Below are 21706 nucleotides of genomic sequence, written 5' to 3' on the forward strand. Positions count from 1 at the left end.
AATTCTGAATCTCTACAAGTGTCTCAGCATTTTCCTCAGGCACTGGCACTAGTGAATCTTGTATAGACCACATAATTTGTTCACCATAGGGAACTCAGACCTATGCTAAGCCTTGAGTGTGCAAGGCAGATTGGTCTCACAACGCCATCAGTTCTCAGTAGTTGTTTGTGGTGTTGAAAAGAACTCTGCAGTCTGAGTAAGCTAGAGTTCTGACTGGTTAATGACACCTGCCTATCACAGCGGTAGAATAGGGAAAGTATTAATAGCAACTGAAGTTCCCAGGTGATCTCAAACAGGTTCTGCTGAATTCTACTATATTTCAAGCGTCTGTTACTTGGTAACCTTCCAATAACCTTCAAAAAGTTTGAGAATCATTGAAGACAAAATGAAAATTTCACAGAGTCTCCCATAAGTTTCCTCTGACATGTTCTGCAGGATGCTGTCCCAGAGTGAAATACCTTGAGAATACTTATGATTCAGAATCAAAGGTTTCCTGTAGCAGCATAGACTGAGGGATGTGCACTTTTTTTATAGTTTTTTAATTGATTTAATTGAGTTCTACATTTTTCTTTACTCCCCTCCCTGTCTCTCCCCTCCCCTTCAACCCTCTCCCACGGTCCCCATGCTCCCAATTTACTCAGGAGATCTTGTCTTTTTCTACTTAGGGCCCTCATTTTTGTCAAGATTCTCTGGGATTGTGATTTGTAGGCTGGTTTTCTTTGCTTTACGTTTAAAACCACTTATGAGTGAGTACATATGATAATTATCCTTCTGGGTCTGGGTTACCTCTCAAAATGATGTTTTCTAGCTCCATCCATTTGCCTGCAAATTTCAAGATGTCCTTATTTTTTTCTGCTGTGTAGTACTCCATTGTGTAAATGTACCACATTTTCCTTCTCCATTCTTCAGTTGAGGGACATTTAGGTTGTTCACAGTTTCTGGCTATGACAAACAAAGCTGCTATGAACATAGTTGAGAACATATCCTTGTGTCACGATTGAACGTCCTTTGGATATATACCCAAAAGTGGTATTACTGGGTCTTGAGGATAGTTGTTTCCTAATTTTCTGAGATATTGCCATACTGATATCCAAAGGGGCTATACCAGCTTGTACTCCCACCAGCATTGCAGAAGTGTTCCCTTTATCCTACAACCTCTCCAACATACGTTGTTATCGGTGTTTTTGATCTTGGTCATTCTTACAGGTATAAGATGGAATCTCAGAGTTGTTTTGATTTGCATTTCTCTGATGATTAAGTGTCTTTCAGCCATTTTAAATTCCTCTGTTAAAAATTCTCTGTTTAGGTCTGTACTCCACTTTTTTATTGGATTATTTCTTCATTTGATGGCCAGTTTCTCGAGTTCTTTGTATATTTTGGAGATCAGATCTCTGTCTGATGTGGGGTTGGGGAAGATCTTTTCTCATTCTGTAGGCTGTTGTTTTGTGTTGTTGACCATGACCTTTGCCTTACAGAAGCGTTTTAGTTTCAGGCGGTCCCATTTATTAATTATTTCTCTCAGTATCTGAGCTGCTGGGATTATATTTAGGAAATGGTCTCTTGTGCACATGCATCAAAGGTTACTTCCCACTTTCTCTTCTATCCGGTTAAGTGTGGCTTTATGTTGAGGTCTTTCATCCACTTGGACTTCAGTTTTCTGCATGCTGATAGATATGTATCTATTTTCATTCTTCTACATGTTGATATTCATTTATACCAACACCATTTGTTAAATATGCTTTAGTTTTTCCATTTTATATTTTTTTGCTTTTTTGTCAAAAATCCGATGTTTGAAGGTGTGTAGATTAATCTCTGGGTCTTTAATTTGGTTCCATTACTCCTCCTATCTGTGTCTATGCTAATACCAGGATGTTTCCAGTACTGTAGCTTTGTAGTAGAGTTTGAAGTTAGGGATTGTGATGCCTCCAGAAAGTTTTTTTTTTTTTATTGTACAGGATTGCTTTAGCTATCCTGGGTCTTTTGATTTTCTATATAAAGTTGAATACTGTTCCTTCAAGGTCTATGAAGAATTTTGTTGGGATTTTGATGGGCATTGTATTGAATCTGTAGATTGCTTTTGGTAAGATTGCCATATTTACTATGCTAATTCCACCTACCCAAGAGCATCAGAAATCTTTCCACTTTCTGGTGTCTTCTTCAATTTCTTTTTTCAATGATTTAAAGTTCTTGTCATAAAAGTCTTCCACTTGCTTTGTTAGAGTTACTCCAAGATATTTTATGCTATTTGTGGCTATTTTGAAGTTTCTCTGACTTCTTTCTTGGCCGATTTTTTTTTTATCTGTGTAAAGGAGGACTGTTGTTATAGGAGCGGCGGGGCTGTTTCCCCGGCACCCAGCCTCCCACATGGCTAGCTTTATCCAAAATAATTACATGGAAATTATTTTTTTAAACATTGCTTGGCCCATTAGTTTTAGCCTCTTATTGGCTAGTTTTTGCATATTGATCTGACCCATTTTTAATAATGTGGGTAACACCACAAGCTGGTGGCTTACCAGGGAAGACCTAAACCTGTGTTTGTCTGGAGTGGGAGAATCATGCAGCTCACTGACTCGGCTTTTTTTTTAGTATTTTGTTTTGTCTACTCCGCCTACCTAATTTTTTGTCCTATTAGGGACAAGCAGTCTCTTTATTTAACCAATAAAATTAATACAAAACAGAAGACTTTCCCCCATTAGAGGACTATTGTTTTTTTTTTTGAGTTAATCTTGTATCATGCTACATTACTGAAAATGTTTATAAGTTGTAAAATATCCTTGATAGAATTTTTGGGGTTGCTTATGTAAACTATCATATCATCAGTAAATAATGAGAGTTTGACTTTTTATTTTCCAGTTTATATCTCCTTGATCTCCTTTTGTTGTCTTATTGCTCTAGCTAGGACCTCAAGAACTATGTTGAATAGATATGGAGAGAGTGGACAACCTTGTCTTGTTCCTAGTTTCAGTGTGATCGCTGGAAGTTTCTCTCCATTTAGTTTGATGTTGGCTGTGGCTTGTTGTATGTTGTCTTTATTATCTTTAGGTATTTTCCTTGTATCCCTGCTCTCTCCAAGACCTTTATCATGAAGGGATGTTGTATTTTGTTGAAAGCTTTCTCAGCATCTAATGAGATGATCATGTGGTTTTTTACTTTCAGTTTGTTTATATAGTGGATTAGCTTGACTGATTTTCATATGTTGAACCATCCCTGCATCTCTGGAATGAAGCTGACTTGATCATGGTGGATGATGATTCTGATGTGTTCTTGGATTTGATTTGCCATTATTTTATTTACTATTTTTGCTTCAGTGTTCAAGAGTGAGATTGGTATGTAATGTCTTTATGTGGTTTGGGTATCAGAGTAATTGTAGTCTCATAAGAATTTGCTAATGTTCCTTCTGTTTCTATTTGGTGAAACAATTTGAGGAGTTTTGGTATTAGCTCTTCTTTGAAAATCTTACTGAATTCTGCACTGAAACTGTCTGCTCCTGGGATTTTTTTGGTTGGGAGACCTTTGATTATTGTTTCTATTCATTTAGCAGTTATAGTTCTGTTTTATTTGCTTATCTGATCTTAATTTAATTTTAGTTAAGTGATATAAATCCAGAATGTTGTCCATTTCCAGTAAGTTTTCCACTTTTGTGGAATACAGGTTTTCAAATTATGACTTGATGATTCTCTGGATTTCTTCCATGTCTGTTGTTATGACCCCCTTTTCATTTCTGATTATGCTAATTTGGATATTCTTTCTCTGCCTTTTGGTTATTTGGATAAAGGTTTGTCTAATTTGTTGATTTTCTTAAAGAACGAACTCTTTGTCTCATTGATGCCTTGTATTGTTTTCTTTGTTTCTATTTTGTTGATTTCAGCTGTCAATTTGATTATTTCCTGCTGTCTAGTTCTCTTAGGTGAATTTGCTTCTTTTTTTCCAAAAGTTTTCAAATGTTCTGTTAATTCATTAGTGTGGGATTTTTCCAGCTTTTTTATGTAGGCATTTAATGCTATAAACTTTCCTCTTAACACTGCTTTCATTGTGCCCTATAAATTTGGTTATGTTGTATGGTCCTTTTCATTGAATTTTAGGAAATCTTTAATTTCTCCCTTTATTTCTTTCTTGACCCATTGATGATTCAGGTGAGCATTGTTTAATTTCCATGTGTTTGTGGGCTTTCTGGAATTAGTGTTTCTGTTGAATTCTAGTTTTAAGCCATGGTGATCTGTTAAGATACACAGGATTATTCCAATTTTATTTTATATCTGATGAGGTTTGTTTTGTTACCAACTATGTGGTCAGTTTTTGAGAAGGTTCCATGAGGTGCTGAGAAAAAGGTATATTCTTTTATGTTTGGATAAAATGTTCTATAGATGTCTGTTAAATCTATTTGAGTAATAACATCTGTTAGTTCCCTTATTTCTCTGTTCATTTTTCTTTCCGACAACCTGTCTAGTGGTGAGAGTGGAGTGTTGAAGTCTCCCACTATTAGTATATGGGGTTTAATGTGTGATTTAAGCTTTAGAAGTGTTCCTTTTACATATGAGAGTGCCCTTGTATTCAGAGTATAGAGGAACATGAAATTTTTAACATGCTAGTATGGAATGGCAGTTTCCCAGAGTCTGATATATCAGATTACAAACTGGAAGATGACACAGGTTTTTAAAAGTACTTATTTATTTATTTATTTTGCATCCTGACTGCAATTTCCCCTTCTTCCTCTCCTCCCATTCCCTTCCCTCCACTGCCATATACCCCATCTACTCCTCCTCTGTTTCTGTTCAGAAAGTGTATTTTTTACCCCAAACTTGAGAAAGAATTTCCAAACCCATGAAGAATTTCATGATGGTGTAAGAATGATAGACATGGGGACGTCATAAAGCTCTGAGAGAGTGTAAGTCCATGAGCACAGCCACATCAAGGACCACAGTGTCTCAGATCCATGGGAATGGCACAGCCTTCTCTGGGTCAGGCTCAAGCTCAAGCAAATGGCATAGCTCTCCCTGCTTTGTCTGCTAATGTTAACAGTGTATGCAGAGGCGCAGAGGTGGAGAGGCGCGGTGTCCAGACGTGGCAGAGAGGTGCGGTGTCCAGATGTGGCAGAGAGGCACCGCAATCAGGAAGAGGCTTTAGGAGACCACCGCAGTGGCAGACGCAAGCAGCGGGGACTGGCAGGGATAGGCGGGGAGGCAGACGCAAGCAGCAGGGACCGGCGGGGAAGCAGATGCAAGCGGCAGAGACCGGCGTGCAATAACGAGAGCAGATCGCGCTACTACAATTAAATCAAAGAGGTAGGCCTTTTCTTGGCAAGGTCACTGGCAAACGGGAGCCTGGTCCTGTCCTGAAGACCCACCGGAGGGGTGAGAGGGTTCTTGGCCTGCAACAGGAACCAGGAAACAAAGCAGGGGCATTTTGTAAGAGGAGCCCCTGGCCAGCAGGGAAACCTGAACCAGTTTTTTAAAAGACCCATTAGATAGGATCAATAGGAGGAGATGGGCAGGCGCCAAGGCAAGAATTCACCCAATAATCTGAAAAACAACATGAAAACACCAGAACCCAATGATCTTACAACAGAAGTATTTGAACAACCTCACACAGAAGAAGTGGAAAAAATTGACTTTATGAAATCAATAGAGTCCCTTAAACAACATGTAAAAAATGCCCTTATAGAAATGGATGAGAAGTATAACAAAAAGTTTGAAGAAATGAGTAAATACGTACATGATACCCTGGGAAACCAAGAAAAAACGATCAAACAGGTAATGGAAACAGTTCAAGAATTGAAAACTGAAATGAAGGCAAGGAAGAAAATACAAATTGAGGACCAGCTGGATATGGAAAATCTAGGTCAACGAGCAGAGTCTACAGAAACAAGCATAATCAATAGAATACAAGAGATAGAAGAATCTCAGATTCTGAGGACACCATAGAGAAAATAAACGAACAGATCATAGAAAACAGCAAAGCCAACAAATTCTCAACAGAAAACATTCAGGAAATATGGGACACAATAAAAAGACCAAACCTAAGAATAATAGGAATAGAAGAAGGAGAAGAGTCACAGCTCAAAGGCCCAGAAAATATTTTTAACAAAATTATGGAAGAATACTTTCCCAACATAAAGAAAGATATTCATTTAAATATTCAAGAAGCATACAGAACACCAAACAGACTGGATCAAAGAAAAACATCTCCTCGCCATATAATAATCGGGGAGGAAGCAGAAATTCTTAATAAATAAATAAATTTAAAAAAAGAAGCAAACAAAAAAAAACAGTGTATGCAGAAAATGTAGATACAGCTTCCTCCTCCCAGATGTTTACAACTAAAGACTGCTCCCTTATAGAGACCCCCTACAAAGATTTGCTAAGCATGCCTCCACATTCAGCTGCATGCAATAAAGTCATCTCCTAGTTCAGATGTATTAAACAAGCACTCTGGGTTTCCAAGATGTTGCTGCTGTGTCTGAAGACACAGCCCACCAGATGCCAAATTCTCTCTCTCTCTCTCTCTCTCTCTCTCTCTCTCTCTCTCTCTCTCTCTGTGTGTGTGTGTGTGTGTGTGTTGTTTTTTCATTCCCCATCATCTCTTTAATTAGTGAATACATACTACAGAGGTCTCAGAAGTAAAGCTGCAGGCCATAGACTGAGAGCCTGATCTCAGGATAAATCCAGACCACCTAGCAGGAAGAGTGGAGCCAATAATCTGGGTTAGCCAGTTCAGTGACTTTGTTCCAGGAACTGGCTGACCACAAAGTTAGATTATAATCTTGAGAACAATCTTGGAGAAACAGGGAGTTACCCCCTTGTGATTATCACTGGTATTTTCGGAATCTTCCAATGACGCCCTCCCTACCCACTTTGGGTTGTGGTTTCTTCCCTTAAAACCCCTTCTCCCAGCTACTCAGGGTCGAACTTCTCTACCTGTGCATGGGATACAGACTCGGTTACAGCGTGCTGATTCCTGTCAATAAACCTCATGTGATTACAGCAAGGATGGTCTCTCGTGAGTTCTTAGGGGGTCATGTTATCCCAAGACTTGAGTGAGAGTCTCCCAACTCTGGGGGTCTTTCAATAAAGAGAATATTAGCTGATCCCCCCATGGTTTGTGTTCCATTTCTGTATTGTGGATTTTGTTGGGCTGCAACTGTTCAATCACAAACTTATTTCCTACTCCTGTTTGTATACAGGTGTGACCATGGGGTTGGTTCTCACCAATAGAATGTGAAAAATTATGTGAGCCACTTCTAGAATTTTCCATTAGCTGAAAGAAGAAGGTAAAGCAGCCACAAGAGGGAAGAAAACTTGGGCATCTGAATTTTTATAATAAATAAACATCCTCTTGGGCTTCTGACAAGAAGGAAAGAGTAATCATTGAAACCATAACAGAGCATCCTTTTCACTAGAAGGTTGCCTTCAGGAGAAACCTCGGCAGGCCTGTAGGCCTTTGTCTTATCTGGACCTCCCTAGGGAAAGGGAGCTGCAGTTTTCTATGTACAAGAACAATAGCCACCTCTTAAGCCAAAGATGGGAGGAAAACAGTTGCAAATGCCATGTTGCATGAAGGACTCTGTTCAAATGCTCCAAGAACTCTTAAAGTTCAATAATAATAAGAAGAAGTTTGGAGCCTGGTGAAAATCGATGACAGGTGAGACCAGGCGTGTTCAGGGTGGTGTAGCTGTAGATCCACAGAATCAACTAACCTGGGCTCACAGGGGCTCACAGAGACAAACAACCAGGGAGTCTGCATGGGACTGACCTAAGCCCTCTGCATATCTGTTATACTTTGGTAGTTTGGTCTCCTTGTGGGACTCCTAATATTGGGAGCAGGGACTGTCTCCAACCCCTTTATTGGCCTTGGGAACCCTATTCTTCATATTGAGTTGCCTTATACAGCCTTAATATAAAGGAAGATGCTTAGTCTTACTACAACTTGATATGCCACAGTTTGTTGCTATCCATGGAAGGCCAGCCCTTTCCTGAATAGAAGTGGATCAAGCAGGAGAAGGAAAGTTGGAGGAGGGGCTGGGAGAAGAGGAGAGGAGGGAGGGGAACTGAGATTGGAATGTAAAAACAAACAAACAAACAAGTAAATAAATAGAAAATATAGATGACAGAAACAAAAGCCTTACCTAAAAAGATAGATGGATAGAAAGGCAGCATATTGGGGATATTCAGTGTTGTGATGGCTGTTCTTGGTTGTCAATCTCTCTCTCTCTCTCTCTTTGCCTCTCTCTCCTTGTCCCCCTTCTCCCTCCCTCTCCCCTTTAACCTTCCCTTCCATAACCCACTAAAGAAATGCCCAACCTCACTCTACATGGCGTGCCTATCTGCCTCTGTCTCTCAACTGCCATGGCTCTTCATGGAACCAGCTGCCCTTGTGGCCTGCCATGGTCTCCCACCCACCTCTGCTCTAAACCATCCACTGCATCCCTGGTGGGGGAGGGGGGACTGCATTGCAGTGTTTTGCCATTATAGTGTGTTCCTTGAAAGTTTGTGTATCAGAAGCTTCAAGAAGTGGAGATTATACAGTACTGGTCAGGCCATTGGAGGGTTAGCCTGTGGACAAGATTAAGGTAGAGCTTGTGGACCCCAACTGTTGTCTTGGATGGGAGAAATGACTCCATGGGTAAAGTGCTTGCCACTTAAGTCTGAAGAGGTGAGTTAGATTCCCAAGACCTGTGTAAATAATCCTGTACTTTGTGATGTGTATCCCAGTACTCATGCTGAGATGGAGCTGGGGACAAGAGAATTTCTGAAAGCTCATGGGCCAGTTAGTCTGGCACATACAACTGCAAGCCAGCAGACCTTGTCCCCAAAAGAAAGAAGGCAAGGACCTAATGACATTTAAGGATGTTCCTTAAACTCTCCATGAGTGCAATCACGCCATGGATACGCCCTCACTCAATGCATTGAACATGTACACACGCAGACATGCATGCCTATGGCTATGCATGATATACACATAGGAAGTGAGTTGTCTTCAAGGAACCTCTTCACTCTGACTTCCTGTCTCATCACATAATTGTTCCTCTTACAGCCACCTGCATCCTTTTAATGCTATCACAATGTCACCTTCCCCTGAACAAGTCTGAAGCTGGTGACATGCCCCTGGAACCTCCAGGACTATGAACCATGGACCAAGACAGATGATATGAAGTTTCTTGAATGCTTTCAAATGTACCACTGTGGAGCAATAGCAAGAGATGTTGTAAGTAGGTGTGTGAGGGATTCTTTGCTTTTCTCCACTTAATTTCGCTTTGAATCTAAAAAGACTCCAGAAAATAAAGTATCTTTTAAAGAGGAATGAAAATTCCGTGTCCAGTTACACTGTTATGTCTCAGATGCTTGGACAGTCCTGACAGTAGTTCTAACATGATGCCACCCAGGTTCTCACCAACGCTTGTTGAGCAGATGGACAGGCGAACATTAAGGGCTTAACAGTTTGCAGGAGGTGCTGCAAGAGGTGCTGCCTACCAGTCACGTTTTATTTACCATGTCAGCTGTGGCCCCCATACAAGGAAAAGAGAGATATTTCTTAAGGAAATTTAAACTAATATAGAAGGGGAGGAAATCAATCCAAGACAATGCTGCCAGGGATCTGAATCCAATAAATGGTTGGAAGGTGACACTGTCCTATCTTACATCTGTCTGCTAGCATAAATTCATAGCCCAGTCAGATTGGCAAACAGTGTTCAACACCTTCAGTTTCCCTGTGCAATCAAGTAGTTCTACCTGCCAATAATTTTTCCTTCTCTGTCCTTGTTCCTCTCTGCCTTCGTCACTTCCAAAGAATTGGGAAAAAAATCAGAGCACAGTTGGCAGGATCTAAGTGAGCAATGCCAGCTCATTTTCCTTAAAGACAATGTATATTGAATAAATCTCTTGAATGCTGTTTCCAGTCACTGTTTGCTAAGAAAGCGATTTGTCTCATCTTGGCAACTGAAGAAGGTAGCTCCCCTCTCTGCTTGCTTGAAGTGAACCTTCACTATTAGGACTGCAGCTGACTCTGCTAATCTCCAAATTGGGCTAGGTTGGTGTGGATCTATAAGAATCCTTGTTGGTATGCTCTGAGCCATCCAGGCCACTGCCACAGAACTTAGCACCTGAGAGCTGGGGCCTCTGTCTTTCTTTCCCTCATTACTTTCACAGAAGTTGCTCATGGTTGTCAGCAGGGGTGCTCTTCTGTGAGACTTGAAGGTAGCGATTCACCTACTACTGAACACACAAGGTGGTGATTTTTTAAGGCTGAAACAAGTAGACATTGAATATGTTACCAAATGTTAACAAAATCAAAGACCAAATAGAGAAACAGGTAAGTCAGAAATATAAAAATTGTTTGCAAGGAAGAAAAACACTGTGAAGATTGACCTACATGAGTTTTAACCCTCATCTTAGTCAGAGCTGCTATTGCTGTGATGAAACACCATGGTCAAAGCAACTTGGGGTGTGAGGTGAAGGGTTTATTTGGCTTACACTTCTATACTTCATCATCAAAAGATTTAGGACAGGAACCAAACAGGGCAGGAACCTGGATGTAGGAGCTGATGCAGAGGACATGGAGGAATTCTGCTTACTGGCTTGTCTCACATGGCTTGCTAAGCCTGCTCTTACAGAAGCCAAAACCACCAGCCAGTGACATCACCACCCACATTGTGCGGAGCCCTTCCCAATCAATCAATAACTAATTAAGAAAATGCCCTACACTTCAGGGACTACAGGATTCTCTACATCCTAATCTTTTGGAAACATTTTCCTTAGTTGACATTCCCTCCTCTCAGGGGACTCTAGCCTGTGTCAAGTTGACAAAAATTAACCAGCCACAAGTCCTCAATCATTTCCCAAGAAACACCACGTCTAATTCTCTTTAAGTCTTAACAGCATCAATCATGGAGGTGGTTAGTGACAAATTTCCCTCAGGGAGGTTGGTCCTTGTGAACTCAACAGGGAAATTGTGTCCCTGCTGGCTGAACTCTCACCTGTTTCAGTACCTTCAGAGTGAGGAGGATGAGGGGCCAAGGAAGAGAGAGAAGGGAGGATGACTGGCAGGTGGAGAGAATTTGGGTCCACAAGGACACTCAAAGTGTTTAGCAGTGATTGTTAATCTGGCTGGGGCCAAACAAGCTTGTGCCATCAGACCCATGTAGGAGAGGACAGCAGCCCCTTCTATCTACTCACTAGATACAGGTCCTGGGCAGGTGTCACACTCACTGGATACAGGTCCTGGGCAGGTGTCACACTCACTGGATACAGGTCCTGGGCAGGTGTTGCGCTCACTGGATACACGTCCTGGGCATGTGTGACACTGTCTTGGGTTGGTTTTGATCTCCTTTCTATTGATTTAAATCCTTGTCTTTCTAATCAATAACAACACCTTTTTCTGCATTCAGTTCTCAAGTTGAAGAACTACAATGAAGCTTACAGATAAAGCTGATATACGTCAAAGTGGTCATGACCTTAGAGATACTTTGAATTAATAAACAGAGTTGAAGAAGAATATTGGAAATTAGAAAGGGAGGGGAAAGTCAAGGAGACACTGAATTATGGACTGGTGCTGTATTGTGGCAGGGAAATTTCAGTGTGTGCATCTCAAGTCTGTTGGAATACGTATGTAATTCCTTGGGTAAGTGCAGTGCCTTCCTTACCTGACATATTCCACCTTACACTGTAATAACTAATGACTTTTCCCAGACATTTAAAATGTTAGCTATGACAGACGAGGTTCGGAACTACTTGACAAGGGTGTATCCAAATTGTGTATAAGTTTGTATTTCAGTCTGTTTGGAAGTTGACCACAAATGTACAATGTTGAGCAGTGAAGTTAGCTCAACATCTCAGGAAGGCAATGTTTATTTAATTACCCACAAATTTACAATGCTGGACAAATGCAGTGAAGTTAGCTCAACATCTCAGGAAGGCAATGTTTATTTAAAATTTGTGACACTGTAGGAGCCAGCAGTCACTTTGGGGAAATTTTCCCATAGAAATGCTGTGCAAATAAGCAAGGGTATTTCTATAAAAAGGTTTCTCAAGCATCACTTGTGCTGGTGAGCAATTAGAAATACTTACAATGTCCCTCGCTAGAGATTGGATAAAATAAGTCAAGCAACAACCCTAAGATAAGCTAGAAAACAGTATAAAAAGGACGGTATTTCTGTAATCAGTGACTATATGAAAGTTGTCAAAGCTATAGCGGTATGAGAAAATAGAAAATTCAGTACCATCCTAGTTACTTTCTCACTGCTGTGATTAAATACCCTAACACAGTATAAGGGGGCAGGGGTTTATTTGGTTCTCAGTTTCCAGAGGGATACAGTCCACCTTGACACAAAGAGATGGGAGCACATGGTGACTGGAACAGGAAGCTAACTGGTCACATTTGCATCTAAACTCAGAAGGCAGACACTGAACAGGAAATGGTATCTGCCTATAAAGCTTCAAGGTCTACCCCTAGTGACTCATTTCTCCCAGCAAGAGAGATACCACTTTCTTTCACAATAAAGTTACCAGCGAGAGACAGTGTCCCCCAATATTTTAACTTATGAAACATTAAAACTCTATACATTGATGATATGACTGCTCCATAGGTTTCACTGTAGACATGAGAGAGAAAAAGAAAACAACAGAGGCATCTGGAAGAGGCCAGAGCACAGAAAGAAGTAGACTGAATGCTGCCAGAATTGAGAGAACATAGTGAGAGAAACAGGAGAGAGAGAGAGAGAGAGAGAGAGAGAGAGAGAGAGAGAGAGAGAGAGAGAATAGCATCGCTATTCCAGGGTTATAAGGAGAGTGCATATCTCTGGGGTAGTGGGCTGGGAAGCCCATGAGATGGATTTAGGGTAGGAGAAGAGGCAAGAAGGGCTAGGATGCGAGTGTGAACTTTGAAATGTGTCGCCAGCATAAGCTTTGATATGCTGATAGATACCACAAGGAGCCACATGTTCCTTCTAACAGAGGGAACAGAAATGACTTCTTTTGGTAGAAGGCAAACGATCCTTGGGAACTAGTGATGGCATTTATCTAACTACCAGAAATCCTCCTATTGCTGTAGAATATTATCTTACTATATAAACATGTGTTACATTTGTTTATGAAATATTTGTCTAATTATGTAAAGATGTGTTGCTGTTTTACCTTGCCTGCCTAAGGCACCTGATTGGTCTAATAAAAAGCTGAATTGCCAATAGCAAGGGAGGAGGTATAGGTGGGACTTCTGGGCAGGGAAAGTCAGTAGGAGGAGGAATTTGGGCTGAGGGAAGCAAGAAAAAGAGATAGCAGGGAGATATCAAGGCTTAGCCAGCCAGCCAGGAGGAAGCAGAAAAGTAGGATGTGCAAAATGAAAGGAAGGCAAAAAGCCACGAGGAAAAAATGTAAATGAATAGAAACAGGTTAAATAAGTTTTTTAAAAAAAAAGCTGGTGGGACATACTTCAGCTAAGGCCAAGCATTCACAACTAATAATATGTCTCTGTGCCTTTATTTGGTGGTCCAAAGAAAAGCCAACTACATCCTATAGTCCGTGTTGAAGTCATGTTTGAATGTGTGGACTGCCTTTTGGGAGTTTAAAGAATTGGTGTTTCCCTTGGACCTAACCATGCACACACTCCAACCTTTTGTGTTCCTCTTTATGGATATATAATCTGAGGAAATGTTCACAAGGAAATGTACCAATTCTAGCTGGTAGCTTCTTCAGTGGTTGAACCCTCGCCTTTTGCCTTTTATTAGTTTTACTGTTTGACTTTTCAATACACATACTGTTTGTGCAATACAGCATATCTTTTGAGTGCTGGTGACATGTGACATGGCTCAGTAGGTGAAGCCACTAGTCCCAAGCCTGCCCACCTGAGTTTCATCTCTAAGATCACAGAGTGAACGAAGATAAGTGACTTCTGCAGTGGTCATTCTGCCTCCACACAAGCACATACACAGGACACACACATACACATTTGCTACCACATAGTCAAGTAATATAAACATATTTTGAAAGTATGCTGTGTCAGGGTTAGCTTGGTTGTGGTCCTTGACTTCTCAGTCTGCAGTGACAAGCATGGCCCAGGGCTTTCTGAGATATTGTGCAGTTCAGGGTGCTCTGGATATAGTTTCCTTCCCAGCTCACCATCGATGCCTCCATTGTGAGGATCTGAAGTTCTACTTCTGTCCTTGAAAACGTGCTCTTGCTGCTTTCTATGCTCTGCCATTTGCTCCAGCACTCTCTTCTGCTGTCTGTTTCATGCTGACAGGTTCTTTTCCAGGCTACCTTTTATTCTTTCTGAAATCTCCATCTTCTAAAAGCAAACCGCTCTAACCGCTGCTGTCTTCTGTGGTCACCCACTTTGAATAGAGGGCAAAGCTCTCTCTTACCAGCATCCACTGTGTCTGAGCTCACTTGCTTTCCCCCGCAGGCATTCATTTCACCAATGAAAGCAAGTCTGAGGAACAGCTGCTTTTGAGTCACTACTGTGGATAAATGCATTCTACTAACTGCAAGAAGAATTACAGGATAAGCTTCAAAGATGGCCCCAGCCCTGAGAGCCTGGCTTCCTGGTGCTCATATCTTTGTATAGCATGCTCACACACTGAGCTAGCCTTGGCCTGTGTGACCAATGGAATATGCATAAATCATAGTGCATAATCATGGAAAGGATCACAGCTCATCATTATTGCTTGAGAGTTCTGGTGTCAAGTTGTGAGGTCAAGCAGTCAGTCTTAGGAAGACAAGCACTTGGAGAGAAACTGCGGTCTTCTGATAACAGGTAGGATCAACATTGGGAGCCATCTCAGAAAGCATGTTGGAAATGTCCTCGGTCAAGGACTTGTCCAACACAGGCTAAAGGGCTGCAGAAGCTTCAGGAATGCCAATGCGCTACAAATGCAGATGGAACTGGCCCTGTTCTCCATCCTGTGTCTTGTGAGTGTAACTGGGCATCTCCGGACTTGGAGAACCCAGAAGCAAGTTGTTCCCACTCTTCATATTTTTTCTTTTTTGTCCTCTGTGTCCCCCTACCTTTTTTTTCCTTTTCACTACACTTTTGGTAATATTTTCATTTCATCGTATTTTTTCTCTTAGTGTATGCTTATGATACATGTATGTGGGCAGACCAGCCATGCATACAAGTGAGGATCAGAGGACATAGGAGGAAAGGCCACTCTGGATAGACAATATTTAGAATTTATGCTGTATACATATGAAGGGGTACTTTTAATGGTTAAATTTTATTTATGGAGCTTCTAACATTCCTAAGAGACACAATTTCACAGAAAGCTCCCAGATCCTCTGGCTCTTTCATTATTGCTCTGCCTCCTGCCTCTTCTTCCTCAATGGCTCCTGAACCTTAGGAGTGGAAATTGTTTTGCAGATATTTTTCAGTCCACTGGGACTGGGCCCCACAGCTCTGCATTTTGATTGGATATGATTTCCTGCAATGGTCTCCACCTGCTGCAAAGAGAGGTTTTCTTGATTCGGGGCGAGTACTACATTTACTTAGAGTTTTAAAAGTTCAAATATTTAGAATATCATTATGGATTATGCTAGTTTAGTAAATCAATATGAGCTCTTCTCCTAGATCAATGATCTCACTAGCCCTGGATAGCTGGAAATCAGATATGATTTCCCTATTATTGAACAGGTCTTTAGTTCAACTAAAGAGCTGTTGGTTGACCCCAGGGTATGAGTGCCACTATTGACTGAAACTCTCAATAAACTGAGCATTTTCCTCTAGCATAGCGTAAGGCAGAGATACCGAGTTCTTTTGTTACCTTTTTTATCCTACTATCAATTTCCATTAGTGGAGCTTTACCATCAGCAGATACTCCTTCCAGAGATGTTGGTACAGTAATGATGAAATAAATAATTCAGCTTGTGCAAACCTCACATTCCAAGCTAAATGGTTAATGGCTCTGCCAGTGATACACATCAGTATGGAGCTGCATCAGTATATAAAACTCCTAAATATTTACATCTGTTCCCTATTTAAAAACTGAGTGGCCGGGCGATGGTGGCTCACGCTTTTAATCCCAGCACTCGGGAGGCAGCACTCTGTGAGTTCGAGACCAGTCTGGTCTACAGAGCTAGTTCCAGGACAGGCTCCAAAGCCACAGAGAAACCCTGTCTCAAAAAAAAAAAAAAAACTGAGTGGCTCCCCTTTCCCAAGTTAATAATTAGAACTGTAGTCACAGCACTCTTTTCTTTGTAGAAATAGTTAAGTATGCTATTTAGGAGGAGACTTTGTAAACTTCATGTCCTTATCAGAATCCCAGTGTGGCGTTTGAATGACATGGCCCCCACAGGCTCAGAGGGACCAGCACTATTGGAGGTGTGGCCATGTCGGGGTAGGCCTGGCCTTGCTGAAGGAAATGTGTCATTGGGGATGGGCTTGGAGGTTTCCAGCGCTCAAGTCAGACCCAGTGTCATGTTCTCTTCCTGCTGTCTGAGATCAGATGTAGAACTCTCAGCTTCTTTTCCAGCACCATGTCTGCCTGTGTGCTACCATGCCTTCCACCATGATGATAACAGATTAAATCTCTGAACTGTGAGCCAGTCCCACTTAAACGTTTTCCTTTACAAGGCCATACTATCTCTTCACAGCAATAAAAACTTAACTTAGACATAATATATATGGAGATAAATATAATCATGAAGATGTGTTGCTGAGTCCTAGAGACTCATGTTAAAACATGTTACCTATGTTTCTAATGTCCATTATGGTAGATCTAAACCCCTGCGTTAAGTGTTCATTTGTTCAGTACAAGGAATTCAGTTTATGCACTATTTTTTTCTTATCAGAGATTTCTTCCTTTCTCTTTTCCCTTCCTCCCTCCCTTCCCCCCTCTCTCTCTTTCTCTCTCCTCTTTCTTCCCTCCTTTCTTTCTTTTTTGAGATAGGGTCTCACTATATGCCTCTGACTATCCAGGAACTCACTATGCAAACTACACTGGACTTGAAATTACAGAGCTCGGTCTGCCTCTAAAGCCATGGTGTCACCATGCCCAGCTTTTCAGAGATTTATGATGGCACTCTAGACCATTCTTTATAAATCTTGTCTTATGGCAGTGGACTGACATTTCAATTAAATATTAAATAGATTATACTAAGTTTTCATCGTGAACAAAATGTAAAGCTTCAAGAGAAAATTAACTTTTAATAGACTTGTGGTAGAAAGGTTAGTTATTTAGACAAATGTCCCTGCAAGAGTCAGAGTCCTCTTACAAAAACACATGCATAATGCAGTATATATATTTTCTGCATATGTGTAACTACACAAATGTGCATGTCACATGTATTTGATTATAAGACTTCATTATTTGTGTGTGCACAATTCTTTCTTGAAAGAGATGTTTCTTTTTTGGCTTGAAATTCTGTATGTTCTGTGTATGGGTATTGTGTTATGGATGTCTGGGAACCATACGGATGTCTAAACTAGGGACTTCTTTCAGCTGTGGGAGGTAGCTAAGCAGTCTCTTTAGGATATTGTTTGTCTCTGATCATGGTTTTGAAGTCTGTGGGGACAGGAAGTTGGGTGGAGACAGTGGATGCTGACCATATCTCCTTGACTCACTCTAGTCTGGTTATTTTGAAATCTTTTCTCAATTAGATATAGGCATCGCCTGTTGAGTTGTGTTTCTATAGCTCATAGATTAGGCTTCCAGATTTACTTTCCATATAAGTGACATGGAGTTTATGTCCCTGGGCCTCCTTTGGCCAACAAGGGACTGGTAGATTAATCTCCAGTAAGCCCTAATGTCTAAAATCTCCACTTTGAATATACATTTATTCAATAAACTTCATCCTTGGATCCCCATCCCTTTCTGGTGAGTTTATTATCCAGTCTGACCTGACGGCTGGCTTTTCTTTTGTTGTGCTTTCCTCATAAATATCTGTCTATTCTGTGTTTCTAGGTTCAGATTAGCCTTCTCTGTCAGCTGAGCATGGCCATGATTGGCTGTCATCTACTTCTTAAGCTCATCTATTCTACCTTTGCCTGTGCTGCTCCTCCAAAGGATCATGAATTACAAAACAAAAACTGTTGAGTGTAGAAATGTAGAAGCTCATGCTCAAAGATGAATAATGAAAACATATCCCAGCAGTGTTCCTGCTGTTGTTAAAACTACATAATACATTGCAGTGAACTAAATCACAGTCTCTTACCTCATGGGCAATAGAAAGGAAGCACAAAACATGTGTGTGTGTGTGTGTGTGTATGTGTGTGTGTGTGTGTAAATGAATGTCAAAAACAGGGTAATGAGATAGACAGAAAGCATTGATGAGGTGCTATTTAGAGAGGGCACATTAGATGGTTTCATGGTTGAGAAGAGACAGGAAGCAAAGAGAGAAGGGGTCATGCAAGTGTCTGGGGAGAGAGGATCCCTCTATGTAGATGGAACACAGACATGAAGGTCATAAGGACTCAAGAGTAGGCAGAGAATAAGGGCTGAGGGTGTAACCCTAACATTTTAAAGTCATTAATTATACAAGTACTAGGAATAGTATTATACACAAAGTTAGGGTCCTTTCAATTGAATAAATCCCTAGAAATGGAATTTCAAATCAACATATGTGAACCTTTTTATGCCTGTTGAAGTTATCTCCAACTCACTTTGGCAAATATCACAGTTACATTGCTACTGGGTGCTTCTAAGTATAACAAAGAAATATTAGAAGCAACGTGTTTGTTGCTAATGTCCACACTCAAAGGGACAGTAGTATTTCTCCAAAATAAAGGGCAGAATGGCACTGAGATCTGAGTTTTTGTGGTAACGGGCACCTTCTTCACTTCTTCTGGAATATTAAGCAAAAATCTTTTAGTGCTAGTGGAGTAGTCCATGGTTGCTCCAGAGTTTCACGAAGCATGGCACTGCTTTCTCCCCACAGCTCTGAGAAACACTCTTCTGTAAGGTAGGCTAACATAATTTCAGGGCACCACACCTTACACAGTGTGTGGTAGTTACCTAGCAAGTTCAGAACTTGGACTAGACCTATCGCTTCCTTCTGAGGGACCACAGTGAGTTATCTCCTGCCTCAGGCTACTGAAGAACTAGCGTTACAGTGTTGGTCATGAAGAACTTTGTTGGAATAGAGGAACTGGTGCTGCTTTTCAGTGTTGTATCTAGGGACGGCAGATGCTCACTCAGAAAAGGTAATGAACATGGTAAATTCCAAAAAACTCCAGAATGCCAGGTGTCCCCATTGTAACAACCTGCTATTTCTTATACACTTGGTACATCCTTTCTTCCTAACATGAGTGTATGCCCAACAGGAACCACACGTTTCTGAGACTGTCTCATTAATGTATTTTGAGAGCTTAGGGGAAGTAGAAGAGCATTTTTATATCAATTGAGAGAAAGGTAAAAACTAATTTCACACTGGAGTTGTGAGCTTGCCACTCTGAGAAGTTTTCCATCAAATCTATGAACAAGTTTTAAGCCATGAATTGTGATTTACAGAAATACTGGAGGATATTCTTCAGGACCCCATTTAAAAAAATCCATAACGAAGACTAACCAAGTCAATAAAGGAACATGGAGAAGGTGCATCGAACATTGAAATCTTATAAGCATTTGAACAACTTGCCCAGAAACAAAGTTGCTGACCTCATTGCTCTTTTCTTTTAATGTAATGGAAATCTTGACATGCAGATGGAGTAACTGCAAAACAAATGCCAAACATCTTAAATACTTGTTGCCTCGCTGGGTTTGAAGAGATAATTGCTTCGGAGGTGTATGTTTTGGAAGAGACAAGGCATTTCTATGGGTCAATCTCTTGGCTGTATGCATTGGAAGAGGCAAGGCATTTCTATGGATCTATCTCTTGGCTCTGTTTTCTTCTGATCAAAGCATTGGTGTATCCTACTGACTACAGCAGTTACTCACTTTTCATCTCCTTGACAGTGGGACACTCCACTAATATATTTCTTTAGGCCAGTAGGAAAATCATAGTGTCCTAATCCAAATGCATGCAAGGAATGCACGGGTTTGACCTGCTGCATTTGAGAACTTGATTGTGATGACAAGCAGGTAAGCAGAAAAGAAGGAAGCACCACTAGGAACCCAATAGGCCCTATTATGTTATTGAGATAATCCCATTATTCTGTTTTCACCAATATTGCTTAAAGTGTCAAGTAAATAAGCCCCTGTACATGCTACTTATTATTAACTATTAACTTTTTCCTTAGGATAGCCAAAGCTGTGGTTTCCTTTGAGTAACAAGATATTAGTGAAGATTACTCATGAATTTTCTTCTACTCAGCCCACTACACCCTGAAGAAGGGACATTCAAAGGTGTTTTACCTTTCTAGCACTTTTATAGTCACTGGCTTGGATCACAAGTTAATATTATTTTTTAATATTATCTCCTGGTCCCCTGAAACTGAAATGAGACTCAGTGGAACTCATTTCAAATCCCCAACATTCAGAAACCAATTGCTTGCACACTGTTTACAGACTGTGTCATCTGTTAGAGCTAAATTTTGGGGCACAATGACCACACATTGGATGGCAGCTCTTTAGCTAGGTGGAACCAGTGACCAAATTACATTTCCATTTTGAATATCTCTTTTTTATTTTTTGTAGGCAAAAGAGATGAGCAAAATAACCAGCTCTATATACACTGTCTTTGTACAAGGTGAGCAATGTGTGTTTCCACTGAACTCCAAGGGGACTGGGTGGAGCAGAGATGGAGCCACCAGACCACTGGGCAGCACGTCACTGATCTGTGAGCTGCACCTCAGAGCTGAGGACTGACAGTCACACTGCCCTCTGATTGAACCTGGGAGTCAATAGCTCACTCTCTTAGTTCTTTCCTTGCAAGAATAAAATTTTGTTACGAAGGATAGTTTGTGCATTTGGCCTAAATCCTTTTTAGTTCTCCATATTTTATGACCGCAGCATTTTACTGTGGAGCAGGCCCTGCCCCTGTGGCTTCTCTTTGTCATTTATCATACTGACAGTTTAATAGAACTGCAGATCAAGGAGGTGGTGTGAGGGTGTCCTCTCCCACATAATGCTAAGAAGCTTTAACCCTATCAAGGAGTCCCTTGACACATCAAGGCAATGTGACTTGCTAACATTTCCAAAGTGACAGCAGTGGCTGGAAAGAGTGTCTGTATGCCATTTCCATGTGTTTTATCTTCCATGCTTTGATAAAGTTATGAAGAAGGCAGGTTTCTGGAACCCTGAGGGTCAGGATATAGACTGTCATGTTGGTGCGCTCAGGTAGGTGGCTGAGCTTCCAGATAGATGATTGCAGTAAGAATGGCATGTAACACATCAGAATGCATGCAGAAAAAATGGCATAGTCTGTTCAATTTCTCAAATATTTATCGTTCACTGAAAGTCACTACATTCAATAGATGGTTCTAAAAAAAATCACAGTTCAACGAAAGCTCATATTTTAAGGGCATATAAATGTATGTCTTTATGCACAGTGTAGTCCAGTTTGATAATGTTAGTTTAACGCATATGTATCGTACTCTTGAGAAGTATGTAGAGAGTTCATAGGGAGGCATTTGTTTGTTTATTATTATTATTGTTGTTGTTGTTGTTATTACAAATTTTTACCTCCTCCTCTCCTTCCATTTCTTTCCCTCTTCCCCATTCTCCCTCCCCCTCCCACTCCAGTCCAAAGAGCAGTCAGGGTTTCCTGTCCTGTGGGAAGTCCAAGGTCCTCCCCCTTCCCTCCAGGTCTAGGAAGGTGAGCATTCAAACAGACTAGGTTTCCACAAA

Source organism: Microtus pennsylvanicus, chromosome 15 (assembly GCF_037038515.1).
Source record: "Microtus pennsylvanicus isolate mMicPen1 chromosome 15, mMicPen1.hap1, whole genome shotgun sequence".
Lineage (NCBI taxonomy): Eukaryota > Metazoa > Chordata > Mammalia > Rodentia > Cricetidae > Microtus > Microtus pennsylvanicus.